Source organism: Pongo abelii, chromosome 14, assembly GCF_028885655.2.
Source record: "Pongo abelii isolate AG06213 chromosome 14, NHGRI_mPonAbe1-v2.0_pri, whole genome shotgun sequence".
Lineage (NCBI taxonomy): Eukaryota > Metazoa > Chordata > Mammalia > Primates > Hominidae > Pongo > Pongo abelii.
The window spans coordinates 70,420,802-70,433,031 of NC_071999.2; the positions used below are offsets into that span (position 1 = coordinate 70,420,802).

Genomic DNA, 12,230 nt, shown 5'->3' on the forward strand with positions numbered 1-12,230 from the left:
TGATTTCTGGTAACCATAAAATACTTGAGAGGGATGAAAACAGAAAACAAGCTTTATTCACATGTTAGGAACGTGTTTTAAGACTTTTTATTTACATACCTGTAAACATCAAGTGTAATTTCTTCCCTTTGATAGGAGATAATATTTAGGTAAGACTTAAAGCAAAACACGACCCCAAAACTTGTCTTCCATCGTTGCTAAAACGATCATTTAAAGCCAGTCTACCTGAGCAGAACCTAATTCACATATGCCTTCACATATTTTGTCACTACCTGGAAAATATGTTTAGAAACTAAAATCAAGACAACTATGCAGAGCAGACACAGGGTAGCCAGTCAAATAATAGCTTAAAATATCCAACATACTAAAATGGAGTCACTGAATCTGAGAATAAGTTGTAAGATCAGGTAATGACAAAACACATCCTATTAATCCAAAACTTTGTCAAGAATGGAATGCTTGACTCTCAAAAAAAGCAATTTGGGTTCACTATAAAGTAAGGGTTTTTTTTTTTTTTCCATAAAAGGAAGAAAAACTTTTTATTTTATTTTATTTTAATTTAATTTAATTTAATTTAATTTAATTTTGGGGGATTCTGTTATAAATCTTTATTTTTTAAGACTTGAACACTGGCAGAATTAAATACAAAAGCAATCAAAAATCATAATATTTTCTAAAAATAGTTTTCCATTTGGGGCTTGCGGCCCCCTTCAATAAAATCATTCTGAAGATTTAAAGGGGTTTCAGCTTCAAATTTCTCAGAATAAAGACTCCTTTTGAGAGGGGCTACAGAAGCCCCCATGAACTTCCTGCTCCTTAAAACTAACGGGCAAAACAAAAAAACCTTCTAGAAAGCAAATATGACCCTTCTCAATACAGAGCTTTCCCCACCCCAATTTGTAGGTTTTCAGAGAAGACTGAGGAAGTAGGTAACAGCGAGCAAGTCATCCTGTGAGGAAGGTCCTGGAGCGAGCCCTAGAGTGGGGGCTCCTCAGGAGGGCCAGGAGCAGCGGGGACTTTTGACTCCACCTCTTCAGTCTCTGATTAGCACACATTCTGGGGAGTGCTCCCACTTGGAAAAGCTTCCAGGAGGCAGCTCTTCAGTAGCGACCAAGGCACACGTGGTCCATGGACAATTTTATCCTGTGAAGCGGGTACGGTTTGTCACAAAGGTTGGCCAGCACGTACAAATGTCTCCACGCATACTCGCACGTGGGGGAGTGCCAGTTGAAGCAGTGGGTCTGGAAGTGCAGCAGGGCCTCCGGGTAGCAGCTATGCCCCGTGAACGGGGCTCTGTCAGACAGGAGCTACTCCACCTCAGCCTCGGACGCTGCCAGCAAGGAGGCGATCTTGCGCACTGACTTCTCAATGAGGTGCCTGGCATCCAGATGCCGCTGAATCTCCTCTGTGAGCTGCCTGGAGTCCTCCAGATCGTTGGTGTTCATCAGTTTCCTTTTCACGATCATGAGGGGCACATCAGGGCTGGGGGTGAGGTCAAGGTGTGTGACTGGAGGCAGGGAGATAGGAGAACTGGCTTTGTGTTTCATACTCTGAAACTGCATCACTTTCATGGTGGAGATCGTTTCGTTTCCATACTGCATGATGTGGCTGGTATTGGTGTGTGATTTTACCAGGTGGCACTGCAGGGTCTCGTTAGTCAGATCTTCCACGTCCGAGTCTTCCATCCAGTTGACGCTGTACCAGTCCCTCAGGTACGTTGACATCTTATCATCATAGTAACAGGTGTAGGACGACTCTCTGGGGTTGGCAGCAGTAGTCGCATAAACATTAGTGTCATCAGGCAGGTGGTTCATCATGGACCCAGACTCACAGGCTTCAATATAGAACACCATCTTTTGGTACATTTTATGTACATTTTGGTACATTATGTACATGTAACGGATGATCTCATTCAGGTCCTTTACATGAAGATCTTCATTGGGAAAAACCAATATTCCAGTAGATCCATGGTCAGTGAAGCAAACGAACACATACATGATCCTGGGGGCCGCTCTTCAGGACTTTCCCGGATCCTATGCCCTTCACTGTTTCTACATCGCCTCTCAACACAGCAAGGAAATTTGTGGGGTAACATCCTCTCCAGTGTAGTCAGTCCTTCGGGAATCCCTGATAGACATCCGTGCCATTGGGCCTGTTGATCACAATTCCTGGAGTGGGATTGTCTTCAGAGTGAGCAGTGCCATCGTACATCATAACAATGATCTGCTCGTCAGGAATCCCATTCCGGTAAATGATCTGGTAGGCATGGCACGCAGCTGCCTGGTGCTTGTAATTATATCAGCCATTTGAACCCACCACGATCATCACCCAGTGCTTGCCTCCATCTTCAGGATCATCTGTGGGAACAGCACCAGTGCCCAGTGCCACGCTGAGGAACACAGCTACTTTCCAAACCATTCTGCACTTTGGAGTTCAACTGCAGAAACCTGTCATAAGCGATCGTGATGGCAGCGGTGGCAGCGGTGGTGGCGAGTGACCGTGGTGGTGGCGGCGGCGGGACCGTGACAAAAATCTTAATTATAAATTTGAAAATAATGTAACAGTACAGCATAATATTCTCAGATAAAATACATCCAAGCAAATACAATGGAATTTTGCATCACGTGAAAGTTGTTGAAGTATTTAGTTAGCCGAATCTAATAAAATCTTATTGTACTTTCTGCACTTATTTACAGTAAATGTGGCATAGTTCTTGTTTCTCCTTGACAGTACTTTTTGAAAATTGTGGTCAGTTGTTTTCTAACCTTTTATTTGCCTTCAGTTTTTTTTTTTTTTTAATTTTAACACACAAACAATGTAGCCACTTATATTTGTTTCCTATGTTTTCAGTTGTATTGTATCATTTGAGATTTCCTTTCTGATCTATTACATTCTCTAGTTATTCTGTCAAAAAGCCTATATGTATGATAAATTTCTGGGTCCTTGTATGTCAGAAAATTTCTGAACTTAAATCTCTATACAAGTCTCAGTCAAATATTGTCCTTAAAGTCATTTCTCATTTTTTCTTCCTGAAATTGTCATTTCTAGGAAACATCTGGTATCTTTCATTAAAAGAAATCTGACATTTATTTTTGGTGGTCTTTTGGAATGGCCCTTTAAATAAAATGTTCAAGGTTTCATTACAGTGTGTTTATGTGTAGGTATTTTTTCTTTTAATCTCTGTTGACTATTGGTATTCTTTTATTCTGAATAATGCTTTTTAAATCTTCTTTATAGAAAGTATTGGATTATATTTTCTTCAAATATTCTCTTTTGCTTCCCCCTTCTTAGGAGCTTTAGGTCTTTTTTTTTCTACTATTTCTTAGATGGATTTTGAAACTTATGGACTTATTCTTAGTTTCTCTTAACTTCTCTTTCAAGCCACATTTTGAAAAAATTCATATTTGTGTTTCCATTTATTAATTACTCTCCAGTCCTTTTCACTTGTCTAATCCAAGTGTCTAATTTCAGATGTCTAATATTATTAATATGAATAATCACTTTTTTTAAAATTTGCAAGTTGTTAATACAAACTCTTTATATAACCATCTTGTGTGATTCTTTCCTGACTCTTCCTCAGTTCTATTAGGTAATAGCAGTGATGCCACAGATCATGTCAAATATTCAAACTCTCAGTGAACACCTGAAGATAGACATTCAGACAGCCATTGCTTTTCTAATGAAGACAAAACTTTGAAGCACCTGCTGCTTCCATGAAAATATCCAAAATAATCATGCTGCTTTTTGCTAATTTTTTTCCACAGTTTCTACCTTCCATCAAGGATAATTCCAGAACATTGATCTTTCATCTGTTTGGCTGAAGCTTTGCAGTTGTGGCTGACTTCTCAGGCCTATAAAGAATCCTTGGATCCTCTGGATAAGTAAGAGTTGCCTCTTTCTCTTTCTTTCTTTCTTTCCCTTTCTTTCTTTCTTTCTATCTTTCTTTCTCTCCTTCTCTTTCTTTCTTTCTTTCTTTTCCTTTCTTTCTTTCTTTCTTTCCTTCTTTCTTTCTTTCTTCCTTTCTTTCTTTCTTTTCCTTTCTTTCTTTCTTTTTCTTTCTTTCTTCCCCAGACTAGAATATAGATATAATCTATTTTAGGGAGTCAATATGTTGCTGAAAAGTGAAATAGAAAGATAAACTTCAAAACTTTATTTTTATGATTGAATTGCATTTTAAAATTATACATCAAAATTGTTGAACATTTGGAAGTAGAACCAAATATGTTTAAAACAACAAGATATTGTCTCCTACTAGGCAGAATTAATATTTCTGCAATTGTCCCCCAGGATAATTTATGTTAGTTATTTTTATACTTGAGATTATAATTCATAAATTTTTGGCTCATTTATATTCATTAAATTACATTAATGCTATCATGTAATACTGTAACTTATTACATATGCATACACAATATATTTCTAGGTCATTAAGTTTAACAGAATATAATTTTAATAATAATATTAAATTGCATGAATATAACATGATATGCTTAATAAGTTTCTTGATTTCAGATTTTCAATTTTCTTACAATTTCAGCAACATAAATGAGGCTGACAGACCCTACAATTTACAAAACTACCTTTGCCTTTCTCTTAGACTTGTACTTCAAATACATATACAAGGTCAGAGAACATTTCTAGATTCCAAAGTATGAGTCTTATCAATATATACTCAAAGAGTTTTATCACTTTTTATGTCCACATTAGGCACCATATTAGAGCATAAGTATTGACAACATATTATTTAATGTTTAACATTCTGGAATCTGGATGCGTGTGTTCTAACCCTGACCTGATACTTACTGGTCTTGAGATCACGTGGAAGTAGCTTAGTCTCAATCTTATCATTCAGCAAATGAGCAATGATGATTGTGCTTGCCTTGTAAGGTGGTTGTAAAGATTTTTTTAAAAGATAATTTAGGAAAGGAGGGAAGACGGCAGATGGGAGGCAGGACTGACTTGCAACTACCACTCAGATGGACAAAACAGTGTGTGGAGACTCACATCATGAACTTTTGCTCCAAGGACTACTAAAGGAACATATCAGGAAAACTGAAAGAATTAACAGATGCTTTGAAAGAAGTGGCTTGCTGCTGCAAACTCTGAGAGACAGCTGAAGATCAGCGAGTACCCAAAGTGTGAGAGGGAAAAGGTCCACCTTGAAACACACGTCCTCACCAGGGAGCCTGAAAATCCAGATTATGGGAGAATAATTTAACTTTGCCTAGAGTTGAGGCAAATTTAGAGAGCTGGGTGAAATATAAAAGAAGCAGCAGTGGGAAAAACCCTGTAAGCACTCCTGGGCCATAGAAAAGCCCAGGGAAACCATTTCTGAATTCATCTCACATGGGTCCTTGGGGCAGGCTGCTAATGGAACTGGGGAAAGAACATAGGGAGAAGGAAACTTCTAGCTGAACTTTGTAGGGATTTTGACCCAGTGCAAATTTTCCAGGGCAGAATCTGGGGATGGGGGTGAATGGGGAGTACAGATATGAGCACAGAAGTCACAATGGGGAGAGGCAAGGCCTGAATGCCTTGCTTGTTTTCTCAGTTTGTGGAGGCTTATAGCCAGGGACAAGTTCCCAGCCCTGGTTACCAGCTGCCAGCCTAGAAACTTGGGGCTGTTGGGGAAGCATGACAGGAATAAACTGGCCTTTCTCACTGCATGGGAGCTGGATGAGGCTGGTCAGTGCCAGCTTTTCTCTACTTCCTAGGAGACCTATATGAAGCAGTGGAGGCAGCCATAACCCCCCGGGATTCCATCTGCCTGATAACCTAACTCCCATCCTCATAGCAGCCACAGCAAATCCTGCCCAACAATAGTCTGAGCTCAGACAAACCTAACACTGCCCCCACTTAATGGTCTTTCTCTACTTGTCCTGGTAGCCAAAGGCAAAAGACATAATCTCTTGGGAGCTATATGACCCTGCACATCACCTGACAAACCCCAATACTTACCTAGGCTATGCTAGAGCAAGCTTGTTTCCTCTCCACACCACCACAGCTGATGCTCTCTTGAAAGTGCCACCTCCTGGCTGGAGGCCAAGAAACTCAAGCCATTACAGCAGAACAATCCTGCCCCAAGAAAGCAATAGCTGACTCCACTGCCTGTAACATCCTGGCTAACCAGAGGTCCTGATTCTGTCCATGTGATAAGTTTACTGCCAGCAAACCAGCCATAAAAAAAAAACAGTGCACTGAATAAAACTACAACCAAGGCCCCTCACAGAGTCCGCTTCACTCCCCTGCTGTCTCCTCCAGGGCAGATGCTGGTATCCATGGCTGAGAGAACTGAAGTCAGATCATATTGCAGAACTCTTTGCAGGTACTTTCCAGTACCAGCCTGGAGCCTGGTAGCTCCACTGGGTGGTTAGACCCAGAAGAGGAATAACAATCACTGCAGTCAGGCTCTCAGGTAGCCCCACCCCTAGGAGAAGGGGGAGAACACCGCATCAAGGGAGCAAGCACCCTGTGGGACAAAAGAATCTGAAGAATAACTCTTGAGCCCCAGATCTCTCCTCTGACATAGTCTACACAAATGAGAAGGAACCAGAAAAACAATTCTGGTAATATGAAAAAACAAGACTTTTTAACACCTTCGAAAGATTGCACTAGCTCACCAGCAATGGATTAAAACCAAGACAAAATCTCTGAATTGCCAGAAAAAGAATTCAGTAGGTCTATTATTAAGCTAATCAAGGAGGCACCAGAGAAAGGTGAATACCAACTTAAAGAAATTAAAACAATATTACAGGATATGGATGGAAATATCTCCAGAGAAAAAGATAGCATAAATAGCAATTACAACTTCTGAAGATGAAGGACACACTTAGAGAAATGCAAAATACACTGGAAAATTTCAACAATAGAATTGAACAAGTAGAAGAAAGAACATCAGAACTCGAAGACAAAGTTTTTGAATTAACCCAATCCGATAAAGACAAAGAAAAAAGAATTTTAAAAAAATGAACAAAGCCTCCAAGAAGTTTGGTATTATGTTAAATGACCAAACCTAAGAATAATTGGTGGTGTTCCTGAGGAAGAAAAGAAATTGAAATGTTTGAAAAATATATTTGAGGGAATAATTGATGAGAACTTCTTGTTCCTTGCTGGAGATCTAGACATCCAAAAACAAGAAGCTCAAAGAACACCCAGGAAATTTATCATAAAAATATTATTGCCCAGGCCCATAGCCATCAGCTTATCTAAAGTCAAGATGAAGGAAAGAATCTTTAGAGCTGTGAGGCAAAAGTATCAGGTAACCTATAAAGGAAAACCTATCAGAATAACAGGAGATTTCTCAGCAGAAACACTACAAGCTAGAAGAGATTAGAGTCCTATCTTTAGCCTCCTAAACAGAACAATTATCAAGCGATAATTTCATATCCAGTGAAACTAATCTTCGTAAATGAATAAAAGATAGTCTTTTTTCAGACAAACAAATGCTTAGAGAATTTGCCACTACAAAGCCAGCCCTACAAGAACTGCTAAAAGGAGCTCTAAACCTTGGAACAAAATCTCAAAATACACCAAAATAGAACCTTCTTAGGCATAAATCTCACAGGACCTATAAAATAATAACACAATGAAAAAAAAGACAAGGTATTCAGGCAACAATGAGCATGAATAGAATAGTACCTCACATCTCAATACTGACACTGAATGTAAGTGGCCTAGATGTTCCACTTAAAAGATGCAGAATGGCACAATGGATAAGAATTCACTAACCAAGTATCTTCTGTCTTCAGGAGACTCACCTAACACATAAGGACTCACAGAAACCTAAGGTAAAGTGGTGGAAAAAGATATGCCATGCAAATGGACAGCAAAAACAAGCAGGAGTAGCTAGTCTTATATAAGACAAAACAGACTTTAAAGTAACAACAGTTGAAAAAAACAAAGAGGGACATTATATAATGATAAAATGACTAGTCTAACAGGAAAATATCACAATCCTAAATACATACGCACCTAACCCTGGGGATCCCAAATTTATAAAATAATTGCTACTAGACCTAAGAAATTAGATAGAGGCAATGAAATAATAGTGGGGGACTTCAATACTCCACTGACAGCACTAGAGAGGTAATCAAGATAGAAAGTCAACAAAGAGACAATGGATTTAAACTACACACTAGATCAAATGGACTTAACAGATATTTACAGAACATTCTACCCAACAACTGCAGAATATACATTCTATTCATTAGCATACGGGACATTCTCCAGGATAGACCATATGATAGGCCACAAAATGTGTCAACAAATTTAAGAGAATTGAAATTATATCAACTACTCTCTCAGACCACATTGGAATAAAGTTAGAAATCAACTGCAAAAGAAACCCTCAAAACCATGCAAATACATGGAAATTAAAAACCTACTCCTGAATGATCGTTGAGTCAACTATGAAATCAAGCTAGAAATGTAAAAATTCTTTTAACTTAATGATAATAGTAACACAACCTATCAAAACCTCTGGGATACAGCAAAAACAATGCTCAGAGGAACGTTCATAGTATTGAATGCCTACATCAAAAAGTCTGAAAGAGCTGGGCACAGTGGCTCACACTTGCAATCCCAGCACTTTTGGAGGCCAAAGTGGGTGGATCACTTGAGGTCAGGAGTTTGATACCAGCCTGGCCAACATAGTGAAACCCCATCTCTACCAAAAATTAGACGAGTGTGGTGGCATGAACCTGTGGTCTCAGCTAATTGAGAAGCTGAGTCATGAGAATCTCTTAGACCTGGGAGGCAGAGGTTGCGGTGAGCTGAGATAGTGCCACTGCACTCCAGCCTGGGTGAGAGAGTGAGACTCCATCTCAAAAAAAAAAAAAAAAAAAGGTGGGAAAGAGCACAAATAGACAATCTAAGGTCACATCTCAAAGAACTAGAGAAATAAGAACAAACCAAACCCAGTAGAAGAAAAGAAATAACAAAGATCAGAGCAGAACTAAATAAAACTAAAACAGCAAAAACAATGCAAAACATAAATGAAACAAAAAGCTAGTTTTCTTGAAAAGATAAACAAAATTGATACACAATTAGCAAGATCAACCAAGGAAAGAAGAGAGAAGATCCAAACAAGCTAAACTAGAAACAAAATCGAAGATATTACAACAAACCACAGAAATGCAAAAGATCATTAAAGGCTACTATGAACACCTTTAAGAATAAGAATTAGAAAATCTAAAGGAGATGAATAAATTCCTGGATATATACAACCCTTCTAGATTATTTCAGGGAGAAATACAAACTCTGGACGGACCACCACACATCAATCAAAATAGTGATTATTGAAAAAGTCAAGGAACAACAGATGCTAGCGAGGTTGCAGAGAAAAAGAAATGCTTTTACACTGTTGGTTGGAGTGTAAATTAGTTCAACCATTGTGGAAGACAGTGTGGCCATTCCTCAAAGATCTAGAAGCAGAAATACCATTTGACCCAGCAATCCAGTTACTGGATATATACCCAAAGGAATATAAATCATTCTATTATAAAGATACATGCACCCATAATTAGTGCCATTTATTGCAGCACTATTCACAATAGCAAAGACATGGAATCAACCCAAATGTCTAACAACAATAGACTGGATAAAGAAAATGTGGTACATATACACCATGGAATACTACACAGCCATAAAAGAGAACAAGATCATGTCCTATCTAAAATAATCTATACATTTAAAACAATGTGAATTTTTTTAAAGGTATTTTAAATAAAATTACAAATATAAAGTGGTTTTTTTGTAAACAAAAAAGATCTAGCCTAAGACATGGAGCTGGAAGCTGTCATTCTCAGCAAACTAACACAAGAAGAGAAAACCAAACACCCCATGTCCTCACTTATAAGTGGGAGCTAAATGATGAGAACACATGGACAGGTTGGTGGAACAACACACAGTGGGGCTTGTTGGGGGATTGCAGGGAAGAAGAGCATCAGGAAAAATAGCTAATGGATGCTGGGCTTACTACGTGGGTGATGGGCTGATTTGTGCAGCAAACGACCATGATACATGTTTACCTATGCAACAAACCTGCACATCATGCACAATTAGTCGATTTACATTTGGAGTATCTATTGTATTTAATTGATTTATTTTTCTATGCTTGCAGCAACCCATATAATTTTGATTGCTGTATAATGATATAAAGTAGGGTACATCCTCCAAAAACTTCCAAATTTCCAGGGTTTTTGTTTTGTTTTTAGCTATAGTCAACATGCTGCACAATAGTTATCTTGAACTTATTTCCTCTCACCTAACTGTAATTTTGTATCCTTTGACCAACATCTCCTCAACCCCCAGTTCCAAACTCCCACCTCCAAACATCTCAGACTCTAGTAACCTCCATTCTACTCTATTTCTGAAAGCCACATATATATACTTCAAAACATCATGCAATACATACAATTATATGTAAAGTCAATTTAAAAGTGAATACATGTATGAAATAGTAAATAAATGTGTCACTGTAATAATCAAAAAAGTTTTTGTTTGTTTTTTCTTTGTCTTTTTGTTGTTGTCATCTTAGGCTACCTCTTTTGTGTTTACAAAAAAATAGCTTTATATTTGTAATTTTATTTAAAGTACCTTTAAAAAATTTTCACACTGTTTTAAATCTATAGATTATTTTGGATAGAATTGATACATTAAAATGAATCTCCCGGCCGGACGCGGTGGCTCACACCTGTAATCCCAGCATTCTGGAAGGCCGAGGTGGGCAGATCGCCTGAGGTCAGGAGTTCCAGACTAGTCTGACCAAGATGGTGAAACTCCCGTCTCTACTAAAAATACAAAAATTAGCCAGGCGTGGTGATGCATGGCAGCTACTCGGGAGGCTGAGGCAGGAGAATTGATTAAACCCGGGAGGCGGAGGTTGCAGTGAACAGAGATCGAGCGCCATTGCACTCCAGCCTGGACAAGAGCGAAAAACTCCGTCTCAAAACCAAACAACAACAACAAAAGATCTTCCAATTCTTTAGGTGATAAATCCTCTTATTTATTCAAATCTTCTTTAAATTTCTTAAGAGTGTTTTATGAGTAGGGACATGTCCATCTTTTGTAAAATATATGTGTAATATTTAAATATTATTGAAGTTTAGGAAATGTTTTATTCAAATATTTAAATAAATCGCCGATTAAAGCTTTGCTTCTTTTCTAGTGTAATTGTTTAAAGTTATGTTTCCCTCTAAGCATATTTGAACCATATTTTATTCTATCACACAGTTCAATGACTGGCTGGTGACCTTGAATTTGTACAGGTTTATTTACTGCTTTGTTAGCACGGAATGTATTGAAGCCCCGCGGCATTTATGAAGCTTCTTTAACTTATTGGTATGAAAACAACCCCGTTTCTCCTGTGGTAGGAAGCGAGCGAAACCTCTGTTCAGTTCCTTCAGGCTTCCAGTTATTGTTTTCCACATGAATGTCCTTGAATTCAACCTTGCACATGCACAATTCAAGTTTCAGCCATTGTCTTCGTATTAGAGGTAAGCATTCTTATTGTTTTTTTATTTTTATTTTTATTTTATTTTATTTTATTTCCCAGAGGTAATGTATATTTATTTCCCTGGCTAATTGTAATATCTTTTTTCTTTTTTCTTTTCCTGTTTTATTTTACTTTTTTGAGAGAGTCTCGCCCTGTTGCCCAGGCTGGAGTGCAATGGCAGGATCTCGGCTCACTGCAACCTCTGCCTCCTGGGTTCAAGCGATCCTCCTGCCTCAGCCTTCCGAGTAGCTGGGATTAGAGGCACGAACCACCATACCCGGCTAATTTTTTGTGTCTTTGGTAGAGAGAGGGTTTCACCATGTTGGCCAGGCTGGCCTTGAACTCCTGACCTCCTGATCCGCCCACCTCGGCCTCCCAAAGTGCTAGGATTACAGGCGTGAACCACCGGGCGCCTGACCTTTTTTCCTTTTTCTGTGAGGGAAGTTTTATTTCATAATTAATTTTCATTTTATGCATAATATAAGAATTTTTTGGTTATAGAATTTCATTTTCCCCCTCCTGTTCTTTCTCTTTATGCTATTTTTGTCGTATTTTTGTCTTCAACAACTTAAAACTAATGTGACTGGTTATAATTTTCTTTAAATAACTTCCTGCTAATTTCTACTTCAGAAAAATTGGTGTGTGTTTTTTCTATTCTAGATTATGGGTCACATTTTTCCAGCTTCACTAAATGGCTCATAATTTATATTTACACTGGCCATTTTCATTGTTGTGT

At 38.3% G+C, this 12,230-nt stretch overlaps 1 pseudogene; it reads right to left on the reverse strand.

Annotated features, from left to right (window-relative positions):
- Positions 1 to 1,100: 1,100 nt before the first annotated feature.
- Positions 1,101 to 2,441, reverse strand: LOC100436178 (legumain-like; annotated as a pseudogene).
- Between the last annotated feature and the right edge of the window lie 9,789 nt (positions 2,442 to 12,230).